Consider the following 17172-nt stretch of genomic DNA (forward strand, 5'->3'; position numbering starts at 1 on the left):
GGAACGAAAATTTTTAAAACGAATTAAATAAATTTAGCAAAATACATAAATAACAACGCAAATCATTTAATAAATAATTTTTATTGAATAAATATTTTTAAACAGTAAAAAACATGACTTTAACTGATATAAGGTATCCTAACTCTCGTACCACCCTATACAATAAAGTTAGACTGTGTTTCTACAAAATGCCGCTTTAATTTTTAAAGAAAGCAGTAGTTGCACCTTTGAAATATGAGACACATTAAAACACTGATGGCTGCTTGATCTTGAAACTTAAACGTCACAACAGATCAAGGTTTGGTGGGATACAACTGCAAAATACCTAGCACATTTTATAGTGATCAATTCATTCTTAGGCCCCCTGCACTCGGGACAGAATTGCTGCAGATTTTTTTCCTTTTGCAGGACATACACAATGTAGTTTTGTCATGGTTTTTGCCACGATTCACGGCAAGAAACGCAAAAAAACTGCAATGCCCCAAATGCCCCTATGATGATTTGCCACTGCTTATGAGCCTTATGGACTTTTGCAGTGGTTAAATGGAGTTTCCTTGTGTTAATTCTACATCCCAAGTTTGCAAGACCTCAAATCCTTATTTTTATTCAATAATTCCCACATACTGGTAATGGAACAGTTCCTGTCAACTGTCAAACATGATCTTAAGGAATTAAATAAGTCTGTGTAAAGGATCTGCCAGACACAGCTTCTGTGTCGACGCCCGTGGTTAATCAGTCTGCATCTGCTCCTAGGTCTGATAGAGTGACTCGATCTGCTACCACTCAGGCTGGGAGGCTGAGGAGTGGGAGAGCCTATCACAGCCTGGCCAGACGGAGCTAGCTCCCGCCCAGTGGCGGACACAGACTGCAAAAGGCCCCTGTGCAGATAATGTGCCAGGGCCCCCCCGCCCCCCCCCAATACCGACAAAGTTACCTAAACATATATATGCATATAAAAATAAACCTTACTAATAAAAATTATGAAGGAAGATTTATATTGTACATTTTATTACCAGTTTAGAACACAAGTAACACATTTTTTTCCGGGTTAAATTCTTATCTAAACTAAGTCCCTAAATGTGGGCAAAGAAAATGAAAAACCTATACTCACCTCCTCCGGCGCCTCCGTTCCCCCTCCGCAGCCCCTATCCCTTTCTGTGTTTACAAAGCTGCTGTGGTGACGCGCGGTCGATGGCACATGACCGCTGCAGCCAATCAATGCCCTCAACAGCGATTTGCTGTGGAACTACTGTCCTCAGCAGCACACCAATGAGGAGTTATTGGCAGCAGCGGTCACGTGCCATCGGCAGCGCGTCACCAGTGCAGCCTTGTACACTTGTAACACAGACCGAGACAGGAGGATGGGGGCTGCGGCGGGTGACGGGCCTCTGTCTCAGTCCTCAGCATCGCGCAGCTGAGAACTGAGTCGGCCAGCAGAGGAACGGGCCCCCTTCCCACGCGGGGCCCTTGTGCAGCTGCACCGGCTGCACATGCGGTATGTCCGCCCCTGCTCCCGCCCTCTGTCTATTTATACCTTCATTTCCTGCTCCTCCTTTGCCTGTGATTCTGCCTGTTTCCTGGCTCTGCTGCTACTGCTTGTACTATTGTCCTCTGCTTCATATTGACCCTGGCTTTACTGACTACTCTCCTGCTCTGCGTTTGGTACCTCGTACACGCCTGGTTTGGCTCGGCTCGTTTACTACTCTTGTTGCTCACGGTGTTGCCGTGGGCAACTGCCCCATTTCCCTTAGCTTCTGTGTACACTTGTCTGTTTGTCTGTCGTGCACATATTGAGCATAGGGACCGTCGCCCAGTTGTACGCTGTCGCCTAGGACGGGCCATGCAAGTAGGCAGGGACTGAGTGGCGGGTAGATTAGGGCTCACCTGTCTGTCTCCCTACCCCATCATTACAGTCTGTCAATATTACAGTCATGCAACATAATCTTTCTAAAGAGGAGCAAGCAGCATTGAAACAACGTAAGAATAATTCTTATATCACACATGCTTCAGATAAAGGTGGGTTGATGGTCGTGATGGATAGAGCTCTTTACCAGAAAGAGATATATACAACGCTCAATGATGGAAGTGCACTGTGCATCAGGAACTTAGAGGGGATCCCATTAAACTCTGAAGAAGCGTTAAAGACTTTGCTTAACGAAAGTCTAAGTATTAGGGTCTTCAGTGCCAGACAGATACAATATTTACTAGCAGACTTCCCAGTTAACACAACATTCCATGCTCTTCCAAAAACACAAAAGAATATCTTTCTTCGCCACCATAACCAACATAACGGACATTGGCTTATTGTTCAAGCGACTTTGTGCTTGGGTAGATCACCTTTTGCAACCTCTGGTCCAACATACTCCTGGTTTCATTAAGGATACCACAGAGGTCCATAAGGCCATGGGCATTTTGCAATGGAAGACGGACTGTATATGGAACACTGCAAAAATAAATTCCATATAAAACTTATATTAACTTATATATAACCCAGAATCATGAAAAAGAAATATCCAACTCATCCTACAAAAAGCAAGGCCTCATTAAGCTACGTAGTCTTAAAAATAAAGTTATGGTTAAATTGCAAGGAGGCAAAAACAAAAAAATCTCTCTTTTGTTAAGGTCAAAATTTTTTTGGTCCATAAGGGCCTGAAAAAAAAACCTATTAGCAAATGCTGACTTAATAGAGTGGGCTCCTCATTTGGGCCGATGCGGATAGCATCTTTAAAGAGCTCCTCTTTTTTTGAGGACCTGGCACATCTGTTCATTACACGAATCGCCCATCAATTTCAATGGGTACCATGTAGTACCTAATTTCCCCTGTGGGGTCATTGCACTGGAAATGAAAACTTGCTGCTGGCTTTTCCCGCAGATTACAGTTGATTGTTGTCAGTTCCAGCAGTGTGACGTCTTGTGTTCAGCTTATTTTTATGGGGCCCTTCTAACAAAAAGATATTGAAAAAATGTGGACAACCACTTTAATTGACCCATTTGTTCTTTCTTCATTTTCATCAAGACTGAATATAAAAATAACATATATTCTGGAATTTCAACAAATAATGGTCCACCTAGTTTGATCACATCACAGGCTTATTATCTCCTGCAGGGTATATCATTCAGCTTCCCTTGAGTCATGCTCAGCTATGCAAGAAAACGACATCAGGGCATGTTTCCTAGCTATACATGCATAACTTAGTAGATTTTTCATTTTTTTATACATCTTATGAAGTTTGGTGGCAATTCCTGTGTGAGCTGTAATCTTGTCCTTATTGGTTGTTGCTCAACTGCCCCAGAAGTTGTTGTAACTAAATGGCTAAATAGAATTTAATTTAGGACAAAAGAGTATAACTTAAGAACAAGGGGTTATATGAGATAATAAAAATAGACTGCATTACTTGCATTTACTTGCTTTACTTGAATTTACATGCATGGGGGTGAGCTACAATATCATACCCAGACTATAGACAAGAGTGGCACTGTTTGTGTCGAGAAAAAAATACCTTTTTTTTATCATTTCAGGTCCTGAGCCACAATTCAAAGCCTGTAATAATGCCTCCTTAACCGTATCATGAGACTTGACAACTTACAGGTGGGAGAACAGATCGAGTATACTCGAGTGGAGGGGCCATGTGAGTTATGGACCGTATGTGTTTCCAGGCCCTTTTCTTCATTAGAGGATTTGGAAAGGCCAGCACCATGGGAGAGAGTGGAGGTATTAGAGAAGAGCAGTGGTGCATCAAAGGCTGCAATTACAACTATGGAAACTATGAGACTGAAAGTACAAGCTGTGATGGCACCAGTGATGGCGCCAGTGATAAACATCCCGGAGGGAATGTTTGGAACTGAAGGAGGTTAGGTCAGCTCAGGATGGGGTGCCCAGTTGAGAGACATGGAGTTAATGGATAAGGGGGTGTTTTCCCAGCAGACATTGCTCCTATATGGACGCTGCTTTGTCACTATCGGGTTCATTCTGGACACTGAGTTAGCCATGAAGGAAATTGGAGACAATAACACTCTGGCTTTTATTTGATGTCAAAGCCTATAAGATGCCACATGTTTTCTACAAAAATAAAACGAGAGACAGCTTGCTGTCGTGATGCCGGGGAAGGCATCTGTTTAAATCTGGGGATGTGAAAGAGGGGTGAAACTTGTGTGTAATTTGTATCCATGTGCTTGTGTGGGTTTTTGGTGTAATGGGTGGTGATGGTTTCCTTTGTGCAGTGGACTTGATAAGGAACATGACTTTCTCTGCATAAGCGCGGATTTTAGGCTCAGGAAATATTGTTCCTGGCGACATATTGTAGGAGGCACGAGTCACTGTAGAGTAAAAGAAGACGTAAGCGGGTCTCGGGGAGGTGAAACCCTAATAAGACTATAAATGGTATCAAATGTTGGCACCAAGGTGTTGGGAATTATCCGGCGAACATAAAGGTACTGTAGCTTCATGCTGACATAAAATAAGTCCAAAGAGGGCCAGTTGTTCCTGAGATACGGGTGGATTCACTGTTGTCGGACACCCGGGTTTGCTGAGTTTAAGGTGTGCAGTGCCAAGCTGCTGAGTGGAACAGAAGTCACTGAGAAGGCTAATTGGAAACCAAGTTGCTGAGCGGGGCGGCAACCGCTGAGGCCTGCTGAAAGCCAAGTTGACAAGCGGGGTGGAATCCGCTAAAATGGGCCCGCTGTGTTCGCAGGTGTAAAAGAAAGTGGGAAGCCATCGCCGCCTACCAGTATAATTTTTGTTTGAAAAAGACTGTGTTAACTGCATGTGTAGTGTCATAAGAGTCCTGCCTCTCTAGTCAATCTTCAGTAAAGATCCAATTTGTTACATCACCAGCAACCTTTGTGTACAGACATAGGGGCCGGAAAGTTTTTCCTGTTTATGGACTGCAAACACATTCCCTTGGACCACATTACAATAGTACTGTGAATGCCATACTTGCACCATTTATAACTATGCCACAGCTATATGGTGGTTTTTATTATATATTATTTATATTTTTTGTTGTTTGGTATCCTATATGCCAATATTTATGAAGGTGTTTTTGAAGTGCCAATTTGTGCTCCCTAAACAGTTCTAGGAGACTGAGATCTAGACATAATTTCTAATTACTTCTTTCGAAGGCCCATTAGAGTCATTGGTTTTAGATGAACTAACACATTGAAATGGCTGCATTTTTTTCTGTCTAACGCATAGTGCTCCGTTTCCCTAGCAGTTAATTAAATGAAAGACTAACACTGCATCCAGCAAGAAGATGCCAGACAGAAGATGAAGGTAATGCCTTTTGGTCAATGGAATAGACATCAAACAATGGTACTTATTTTGTTGCCTCACAACACAGTAATGAAGCTTTGTTGGGTTTTATGGACTACCTCGTCTACCTCATGCGTGCAGCTGGCTTCATGAAAAGAGTATTCTTCATTTGCAATGGTTGCAAAGTACATGTTTCCTATTATCATTGTAATTGCTTAATTGCAGGAACTGTTGTTGAAAGTCATTTATTTGTAAAATCTTGTGTATGTTAGTTAGGAGGAAAGTATTCAGTCATCAAATCAGCTAACTGTATATATTCTGAACTTTAGATTTAAGGTTGTGTATATTTTTGTCTTAAAAATATGCTCTTTGGAATTTTTATACACCTTTTTGTATGAGGCTCTATTAATCAAACTTCCATTTATTTATTTTTTTCCATCAGGTTAAGGATCCATTAAATATATCAAACTGAGCACGCCATATCTGTATGGTTGCTGTACGGGAGTGTGGCTATAAGGTAGCAGTTGCCCCTGGGCCCTGATGCCTGAGGGCGCCTAAAGGTTAAATCTGCCATATAAGAATACACAAGTATTATAAATGGCATATGATCCACTTAAAGATTTTGTATTGGGGACTAGGAGCTTCAAGTTAAACTTCTGCCCCTGAAAAAATGAAAGGCATGATGCCATTTTAAACAGAGCCATACATTTTCTATTTGCCTGAGGGAGATATGTTTCTTTTTGTTTATTATTGAGCAAATTCAATAATGATTTTGTGCTATATTATGGGTTATACTGATTATTTTTAAGATTATTTGATGACTTTTCCAAAATATTTGTTGTGGATTTTTCTTCTGTTTGTAGGACATGCCTATACGTAATTCAGTCATTCTGATTTAGGAACAAATCACATGACCAAGGTCACATTCTTAACACTGTATAAATAAGACTTTAATCCTTAGCACTTCTCTTGTATCCCCTTGAATGACTGTCATGATGTTTGATATATAAACTCTTATATACAAGTACCAAATCATCCTCAACCCGTCTACTTTGAGAACGCTTAATAATGTAATGCTTACGCTGTTCTAATTTAAGTGGACTTGACCATGGATCTACTCTGGTAACAGTGACCTTGGCTTACAAATTTTTTTTTGCCAGAGAACATTTTATAACCATAATGCCTTCACAACAGCAGATCGAATAATACAAATCCAAATTCTAATCTCCCCAAGAAATACAATAATCAAAATAGAAAATGTAAATTGATATATCTGGATTGTAAGAGTCTGGAAACTAAATGCGCACAAACTTAAATAAGTAAAGGAATAAAGAATAATTGATATACTATACAGAGTTGTAATTAATTACACTTTAATATTGTAACTCCCTTTTTTTTCTCTTTTTGATATCTTAAAGGTCCATCATGCCAATTGTCACGTCCATCATGCTTTTCAGACCTTTTAAATGTTAGGCTTCATAGAAGTTGTGTACTTATTAATAGAAAATATACTTTGTAGTAAGCATGAATACTGTTTAAAGAAACCAGGGGTGTTGCTCTAGGGGGAGCAGAGGTAACAGTTGCACCGTGATCCTGGTGTCTGATGGCGCCCAATGGTCAGTAGCAATGGACAATAGTATTATAAACATGGTAGGTGGGGGCAGAGCAGTAACGCAGCATGGCTGCTATACAGTGTATGGAGCCTTCTGCTTCCGGCACCGACCGGAGGTACCTGGGACAGCTGATGGGTGCGTGGTCCGGGTGTCGGACCCCCACGGATCATATACTGATGACCTATCCTGTAGATAGGTCATCAGTACAAAAACAGCCCCTAAACTTGACAACCCATTTAATTACTGGAAATACTGCCATCTTTCCTTCTTTGATTCATTCTGATGCTCTTCTATCTTAGCTGAAGCAGTCCATTACACCATACACTGGATAGTCCTACCCAGCACATACCTTTAGTCTTAACTTCTTACCAAGTCTCCTGCCCTGTTCTCAGTCCTCCCAGTTCATTGTTACATGTTATACACTCCCTATCCAGGAGTTTACAAATTCTTGGCTCCCCTACACCTCCTTATGCCTCCGCTTGTCCTTTTCAAATAAATGAAACCAAGATTGGATCGTAGTCGAAATAGGGTGCACTTGCAGACTTGTGTCATTACACCTAAATCATTTTCTTTTGTATGTGTGCCTTTTATATTGTGACTTTGTTTCGATTGCTTGCTCTTTATGGGACATTCACATTTCTACCTGAATCCAGATGTGTTGCTTTTCGCCTGTGTGATTCTTTTCCATGTCCAAATAAAGACTGAAGACGTATAATAGCCATCGTATTCTTTTTTTTTTCAAATATATTTTTATTCAAAGTCAGAACAGTTACAGGTATAAAGTACGTGTCACACATACAATAATAAGTACATCATATAACAATGTGTTCTAACTCCAAAATAATTTTTTCATTTTACTTGTCATCATCAAGTTACAAGGCAACGAATAAGGCAAAACAAAGCCGAGCATCCCCTTCCCTCCCCCCAACTCTCCTCCATCTCGGTGAGCAGGTTCTTAACTAGCCAGTAGCACGCCTAGTGTGCCCTGGATACTCTGTGAACTATACCATGATGTGTGTTGAAATGTGCGCATGAACACCCCTATCTCCGCTGCAGAATAATGTTTTTCAATGAATATACGCCAAGTTTAAAAAAATTGTTCTGTAGACCTTTCTTTGTGTCTTTCTAGGTCAGTTTTATCATATCCCAATAAAGTTTTAAGAGTAGTCACAACCTCTGCAATTCCCGGGTCCGATGCCTGTAACCAGTGACGCAAGATGCACTTCTTGATAGCCAATAATGCCATATGGATTCCTTTCCGAGCTACTAGAGGTGGTCCCCCCCATCTGGATCCATGGGGATATAGTGAAACAGCACTGCCTGTGGGTTTGCGTGTACCTCTTCCCCCCAGGTGTCCTTAATAAATTGTAGAGCAAGGTTCCAAAACGGCCGAATTTGTGGGCACAACCACATCCCGTGAAGTAGATTAGCTTTATGTAGGTCACATTTAGGACAACTACGCAGATAGTGTGCTGGAGCATCCCTATAGGATAAATTAAAGGCATATGTCGCTCTGTGCATAAGCCGGAAGTGCATCTCACGCCACTGCTCATTTACCATGACCTTCCTCAACCTCTCCCACCCTTCCCGAATTTTGCTAGAGAGTTCTGGATCTTCCAGCTCCACTTCCCAGGACCGAAAGCAGGATGTACTAAAAGAGTTAAGGTGGACATTCCGAAGCTTACCATATAAACTTGCAAGACTTCTACCCATACCGCCCTGCGGCACCATCCCATCAAATGCCCCCCGCATCTCCACTACATCAATATTGCGTACTTTGGTTTTACATAACTCTGCTTCTTGAGCATATTGCAGATACTGATTATCCCTCAAATTATACTTGCTAGAGAACTCCTGCCACGTAAGCCATCTTCCCTCTTCAACATTCATGAGTTGGCCCAGAACATTGATCCCCTCAGATCTCCACTGCAAAAATAATTAGAAAGACCATACGGAAGGCCAAAAAGCTTCCGCACCGCCTTCCAGGCGCCTATTGTATCTCTTAGCAACAAACTTGTCTTAACATTATTAGGCAGCTTAGCATAGGGCAGGTGTAACAGTGCCGTCAATGAATCCGATCCAGCCAAAGCCTGTTCCAGTTGAACATTGGAGTACAAATTAGTGTTATGCAGCCAATCACCTATGTGCCTACAGATGGCCGCTAGATTGTAATATCGAATAAGTGGTAACTGTATGCCACCATCAACTTTGGGCAGTGCCAATTTTTTATATGCAATCCTAGGTCTTTTCTTCTGCCACAAGAATTGTAGAAATGCTGTCTGTAAATTTTGGCTATCTAGGTGCTTGATCAATATGGGTATTGTTTGCATTGGATATAGCAGACGCGCAAAGCTTATCATTTTTAAAAGAGCAGCTCTCCCAAACAATGACAACGGCAGTGACGCCCATCGATTTAGTTCCTTATGAATTTTTTCAAACAAGGGTGAATAATTTAGTTTATAGAGGGAAGAGGGAAATTTGCCTATTTTAATCCCCAGGTATGTGATATAAGATCTGGCTATTACCACCATACCCTGCAAGGGTGGTCTTGCCCCTGATTCCTTCAAGTAGAGTAATTGACTCTTTTGCGCATTGACTTTATATCCTGAGAATGATCCAAAGTACCGTAGCTTCTCCAGCACCCCCTCCCCCCCAAATGATCCCCAGGCGATCTCAGAAATAGCAAAAGATCATCAGCAAAGCATGTCAGTTTAATCTCCTGACTACCAACCATTATCCCTTCAAAATCAGTGGAGGACAGAAGATGTCTCGCCAGCGGTTCCAAAGCTAAGTCAAACAGCAATGGAGACAGGGGGCAGCCCTGTCTTGTTCCCTTCTGTAAATGGATCGGTGCTGAAAGAAAGCCTGTGGTGAACACCCTAGCTAGAGGTTCTGAATATAACGCTTTCAGGTAATTTCTAAACAAACCCTGTATCCCAAATCTATCTAGAACTAACCCCAGCCAGTCCCAGTGAACATTATCAAAGGCCTTTTCGGCGTCTAATTTTAAAAGTGCTGGTGACTCGTACCCCTCCATGCTAGTGGTCTTTATTGCGTCTTGTACCGCCAGAACCGTGCGTATATTTTTGACCGCCGATCTCCCTTTAACAAAACCCACCTGGTGTGGCCCAATCAGATCCGGGAGAAACAGGGCCAACCTGTCGGACAATATCTTCGACAATATTTTAACATCCTGATTTATCAAAGAGATTGGGCGATAGGAGCCCGGGTTAGTCGGATCTTTCCCTTCCTTGTACAATACCTTGATATAAGCTACATTGCCTGATCTCAGGAATTCCTTATTTATTTATTACATATGATTATACACCGGCAATAAAATGGGTGTGACCTCCTCCCTCATAATCTTGTAAAAGTCACTAGAAAACCCGTCCGGTCCTGGCGCTTTATTATTCGTCAATGATTTAATGGTTGATACTATCTCTTAAAATTTCACTGAAGTGATAAATGAGTAAAATATATAACTTTTATTTCATAGCTATCTAAAAACAGGGGTACAATCACCACTGTGTAAAGCCCAACCGTGTATTAAAAACGTATTAAACAAAATACTCCAAGTCCTAATTCGTTTGCGAACCCTCTATGACTCGGTATATAAACATAGATATCAAATTGTGGAATCAGTGTTTGAACACTGGTGTAGCAGTGGTTTAGACCCTCGTACACACAGGAGCCTGCGTTAACCGCACTTGAATCTCCAAATGTACAGATGCACAACAATGCCACTGCCCCCTACACAAAATTCCCTCACTTCACCCGACCCTACGCGTTTCTATACTTATTATCAGGGGTCTGTCAGTCTGGCCAGGATGCCAGCGATATCTCTTCAGCAGCAGGTATTCTACTGCACAACACGGAAGCATGCACGCATAGATGTCAGCGGCATGCTTCACTCAGGGACTCTGAGTCACTATGAACTGAATACTCCTCCCCCTGGCCTTGGCGGCATACTTCGAACCAGCCAATCACAACAGCCCACCACATCCGTGACGCTCAACCTTGTGACTCCCGGCCGTCAGCTGACATACCCGGAAGCAACACTGTAAACACCACAGAGCGTGCAGACTACAGGGGAGGCTGTAGAAGTATCTGTTTACCGCACTGAGCCTATTCCTATTCAAGGATGGAGTATAACAATGTTAGGTTGGATACATATTGCGGATCAGTTCAAGACCGCAATTGGACTACCACGATAGGAGCACCTACCCTGGAAATAGACACTGTATGAATGAAAAAACTATATTAATGTCCACCACACTTAAGACATTAGAACCACTCCTGGACTGAATTACCAAGCCTATTACTATTGAATGATATACTGCAAGTAACTGTGCTTGGACTAGGATTAAATTGCCATACCCCTACCCTAGAGGACCAACAAAACCCTGTGAATAGTTTGAATTGTATACTAAATAAAACACGTATAGTTGGTTTGTTCGTTTAAACCTTCAGGATGTACGCAGGCCAGTCTATAAATCCATTGGGCCTCTTTACGCAAAATGAGGTTATCCCAATCCCCTCCCCGTTTAAGAGGACATACCAATTCAATTGCCTGAAATTTTAAACATTCTGCCCTGCCTTGATGTTTAGCATGTAGATGTTTTGATATGGAAGTATCTCTTAAGTTTGTAACGTCTCCAACATGTTCCCTGATCCGGCGCCGAAACTGCCGTATCGTTTTGCCCACATAATTCAGTGGGCACGGACATGTGATTAAATAGACTACACCAGCTGTTTTGCAGTTCACAAAATCTCGGATATCATACTCAACTTTGGTGGTAACACTTTTGAATTTTTTTCCACTTTGGATAAAATCACAGGCTCTACAACTACCACATCTGTGTGTGCCCGGTATCTGCCTGTATAACCAAGTACTCTTTTGGATTAGAGGATCAAAACAACTCTGCATCACCCTGTCCCTGATGTTTTTGCCTCTACGGAACGTGACTGAAGGCCATTGCGTTATCTAATCTGCCAGGTCCGCATCAGCACCTAGGATATGCCAGTACCTCTTGAGTATTTCCATGATCTCAGATTGTTTGGAGTCAAAAGTACCTATGAGCCTAGTGACCCTTTCCTCTTTGCGTTGTCTAGGGACTAAAAGACTCTGCCTATCTGAATCCCTTGCCCCCTCATAGGCCTTTCTAATTACCCCCTTAGGGAAGCCTCTCTCCTTCAATCTGTTTGTGAGGTCATGTGCCTGTGACTCAAAGTCGTCCATTGAACTACAGTTTCGACGTACTTTCATAAATTGGCCTCTGGGAATCCCTCGTTTGAGGGGATAAGGGTGACAACTGTTCCATTGAAGGAAACTATTGCTTGCTGTCTCCTTGCGGTGTACTTTGGTACTTTGTGCCTTCCTTAGTTTTAATTATCTTGAGATCTAAAAACGATAATTCTTGATCACTGATTTCACATGTGAACCTGAGCCCTAGATCGTTAATATTCAGGGCTGCCACAAAGTCATTGAATTCTTCCACTGTGGAATTCCAGAGCAACAACACGTCATCAATATATCTAATCCAGATACCTATTGATGAAGTCCATTTGACAAATTTATCCCCAAAGACAACTGTCTCTTCCCACCAGCCAAGAAACAAGTTTGCATAAGTGGGAGCAGTGGGACTCCCCATCGCTGTACCGCCATGCTGATGGAAAATGCGGTCTTCAAAGATAAAAACATTATTTTCCAACACAAAGTGTAATAATTGCAAAACAAACTAGTCATCTAAAAGAGCGTAAGCACTTCCAGTTCCAGAGAGATCTGCAGGAATTTATGGAGAAAAAAGCTTATGATTTTGTTAATCAGCAACAACAACAACATCAGCAGGGAAACAGGGGTCCAAGAGAATCTGACCCCTCTACATCTGAGAGTGAAACAACAGACTCAGAAAGGATAGGCCCATTCTTTTGGGACTGGTGGTGGTAGACAGAAATATAGGTGAGGTGCCAGAGGTAGGAATAGAGGCCGGGCTAGAGCTTCTTCCAACAGTGGCAGTAATTTTTTATCCAACAATCCCCCCATTTCCCGCTACATGCTGAGGGGACAAAAGGATTTATAAAGGGAACAGATAAGTTACAAATTATTAATTTATCTGAATATAATCTGAGTGCATCTGAGATCATGCTTTTAGAGAAGGGACTTTCATTTGTCCCCACAGTTAAATTTGATTCATTCACCTGGATCAAGGACTTGAATTTGTTTGCCCGTAAACTAAAATGGATAAAGTTTTTTAAACATCACAACAAGAAAAAATTTCTGGAAATGGGTCTAGAGGAATCTGATTTAGAAGGCCTAGAAGCCCTGGAAGGGTTACTTGAAGAATCAAGTAGAGCCCCAGGACTGGGTCCTTTTACTAATTTAAAAACTAGAAGTAGGAAGTTGCCGCCATTGGGAGATTTTACTAATGTAGATCTGTTCGTAGATTTGGTGGGTGAAGAGATCAAAGCTTTGAGTCAGGATATGAGGGGCACTGATAACAATCTAACTTGGTCTGAACGTGTAGCTCTTACCACTTTGGAAAAAAGACAAAATATCATTTTAAAAGCATCCGATAAGGGTGGGAACATTGTGGTTATGAGTCGAGTAGACTACAAGAAAATGTGTGAGGACATTTTGCTCAATCCTGACTGCTACACCATTCTAAAAGATAATCCTACAGCAGCATTCAAGAAGGAGCTTTTAGGTATCCTACGGGATGCAAAGAGCAGGTCTTTGATTAGTGCTAGCGAATTCAACTTTTTATTTCCACAATTTCCCGTCATGGCATGTTTTTATAGCCTGCCAAAAATCCACAAAGGCTATCCTCCCCTACGTGGTAGACCCATTGTATCAGGTATTAATAATCTAACCCAGAATGTGAGTACATACATAGTACATACATAGACCAGGTGCTGCGTCCGTTTGTACTAGGTCTCACATCATATGTACGTGATACTATGGATGTTTTAAAACAGATTGAGGGTATCACATTGGAACAAAATAAATTTCTGGCGAGTTTGGATGTAGAGGCTTTATACTCCTCCATTCCACACAGACTTAGCTGTGAAGCAGTGGAATACTTTCTAAAATCTAGGGGCACTCAATATGTGGCTCATAATCAGCTTGTTTTGCAATTATTACACTTTGTGTTGGAAAATAATGTTTTTATCTTTGAAGACCGCATTTTCCATCAGCAACGCGGTACAGTGATGGGGAGTCCCACTGCTCCCACTTATGCAAACTTGTTTCTTGGCTGGTGGGAAGCGACAGTTGTCTTTGGGGATAAATTTGTCAAATGGACTTCATCAATAGGTATCTGGATTAGATATATTGATGACGTGTTGTTGCTCTGGAATTCCACAGTGGAAGAATTCAATGACTTTGTGGCAGCCCTGAATATTAACGATCTAGGGCTCAGGTTCACATGTGAAATCAGTGATCAAGAATTATCGTTTTTAGATCTCAAGATAATTAAAACTAAGGAAGGCACAATACGTACCAAAGTACACCGCAAGGAGACAGCAACCAATAGTTTCCTTCAATGGAACAGTTGTCACCCTTATCCCCTCAAACGAGGGATTCCCAGAGGCCAATTTATGAGAGTACGTCGAAACTGTAGTTCAATGGACGACTTTGAGTCACAGGCACATGACCTCACAAACAGATTGAAGGAGAGAGGCTTCCCTAGGGGGGTAATTAGAAAGGCCTATGAGGGGGCAAGGGATTCAGATAGGCAGAGTCTTTTAGTCCCTAGACAACGCAAAGAGGAAAGGGTCACTAGGCTCATAGGTACTTTTGACTCCAAACAATCTGAGATCATGGAAATACTCAGGAGGTACTGGCGTATCCTAGGTGCTGATGCGGACCTGGCGGATCAGATAACGCAATGGCCTTCAGTCACGTTCCGTAGAGGCAAAAACATCAGGGACAGGGTGATGCAGAGTTGTTTTGATCCTCTAATCCAAAAGAGTACTTGGTTCGACAGGCAGATACCGGGCACACACAGATGTGGTAGTTGTAGAGCCTGTGATTTTATCCAAAGTGGAAAAAAATTCAAAAGTGTTACCACCAAAGTTGAGTATGATATCCGAGATTTTGTGAACTGCAAAACGGCTGGTGTAGTCTATTTAATCACATGTCCGTGCCCACTGAATTATGTGGGCAAAACGATACGGCAGTTTCGGCGCCGGATCAGGGAACATGTTGGAGACGTTACAAACTTAAGAGATACTTCCATATCAAAACATGTACATGCTAAACATCAAGGCAGGGCAGAATGTTTAAAATTTCAGGCAATTGAATTGGTACGTCCTCCTAAACGGGGAGGAGATTGGGATAACCTCATTTTGCGTAAAGAGGCCCAATGGATTTATAGACTGGCCTGCGTACATCCTGAAGGTTTAAACGAACAAACCAACTATACGTGTTTTATTTAGTATACAATTCAAACTATTCACAGGGTTTTGTCGGTCCTCTAGGGTAGGGGTATGGCAATTTAATCCTAGTCCAAGCACAGTTACTTGCAGTATATCATTCAATAGTAATAGGCTTGGTAATTCAGTCCAGGAGTGGTTCTAATATCTTAAGTGTGGTGGACATTAATATCGTTTTTTCATTCATACAGTGTGTATTTCCAGGGTAGGTGCTCCTATCGTGGTAGTCCAATTGCGGTCTTGAACTGATCCGCAATATGTATCCAACCTAACATTGTTATACTCCATCCTTGAATAGGAATAGGCTCAGTGCGGTAAACAGATACTTCTACAGCCTCCCCTGTAGTCTGCACGCTCTGTGGTGTTTACAGTGTTGCTTCCGGGTATGTCAGCTGACGGCCGGGAGTCACATGGTTGAGCGTCACGGATGTGGTGGGCTGTTGTGATTGGCTGGTTCGAAGTATGCCGCCGAGGCCAGGGGGAGGAGTATTCAGTTCATAGTGACTCAGAGTCCCTGAGTGAAGCATGCCGCTGACATCTATGCGTGCATGCTTCCGTGTTGTGCAGTAGAATACCTGCTGCTGAAGAGATATCGCTGGCATCCTGGCCAGACTGACAGACCCCTGATAATAAGTATAGAAACGCGTAGGGTCGGGTGAAGTGAGGGAATTTTGTGTAGGGGGCAGTGGCATTGTTGTGCATCTGTACATTTGGAGATTCAAGTGCGGTTAACGCAGGCTCCTGTGTGTACGAGGGTTTAAACCACTGCTACACCAATGTTCAAACACTGATTCCACAATTTGATATCTATGTTTATATACCCAGTCATAGAGGGTTCGCAAACGAATTAGGACTTGGAGTATTTTGTTTAATACGTTTTTAATACACGGTTGGGCTTTACACAGTGGTGATTGTACCCCTGTTTTTAGATAGCTATGAAATAAAAGTTATGTATTTTACTCATTTATCACTTCAGTGAAATTTCAATTGTTCATATTTGTGGGAGCACAATATATATCGTTAAAATACAGTGAATTAATACTATTTTTGTTCCGTGATCAAAGCATTTAACGATTCTCTATCAGAGTCCGAGAGAGATGGTATCGTTAAAGAGTCCAGAAACGCCCTCTCCTCAGTCCTCCCCGAAGTATCCTGTGCATATAGCGCAGTGTAGTAATCTCCCAGTATATCATTGACGATCTTTGGATCTTTCTGTATTTCCCCGTTCCCATCTCTCAACCCCCCTATGTGAGTTGGGCGAAATTGCCCTTTCGCCATTTTGGCCAACAGGGATCCTGTTTTATTACCATACCTGAAGAAATGTGCGGTTGTTTGCTCTCTCTGGAATCTCTCCTTTCTATCTAACCACATTTCAAACTCTGCCTTAGCTGTAAGCCATTCATCCCGAAGCGCTAATGTGGGATTTGACGAGTACGCTGTATATTTCATGCGATGATTTCTACTAGACTCGTTATAAAGCTTGTTGGTTTTTCTTTTAAGCGACGACACAAAAGAAATGATCCTCCCCCTCAGTACTGCCTTGGCTGTGTCCCAAAACAAGTGGCTGTCTTCCCTATGGGCTTGATTTTCCTGACTATATTCCAATAACCAGCCCTTCAAACATGCCTGAAAGGAATCATCAGTTACCAGGAAAGAAGGAAATTTCCACAAGATATCCGATCCCCGTTTAAATGTATCTGCCAAGATCAGAGAAACCGGTGAGTGATCTGAAATCACCAAGTCCTCTATGTGAGCACTAAGGAACCTAGGGAGCAGCGCCGGAGAAGCCACCAGATAGTCAATACGCGACCATGCGGTATGCGCATGGGAAAAGTGAGTGAACTCTCTACCTAATGGAAATTGTGTTCTCCATAC

The sequence above is a fragment of the Rhinoderma darwinii genome, chromosome 4 (assembly GCF_050947455.1).
Source record: "Rhinoderma darwinii isolate aRhiDar2 chromosome 4, aRhiDar2.hap1, whole genome shotgun sequence".
Classification (NCBI taxonomy): domain Eukaryota; kingdom Metazoa; phylum Chordata; class Amphibia; order Anura; family Rhinodermatidae; genus Rhinoderma; species Rhinoderma darwinii.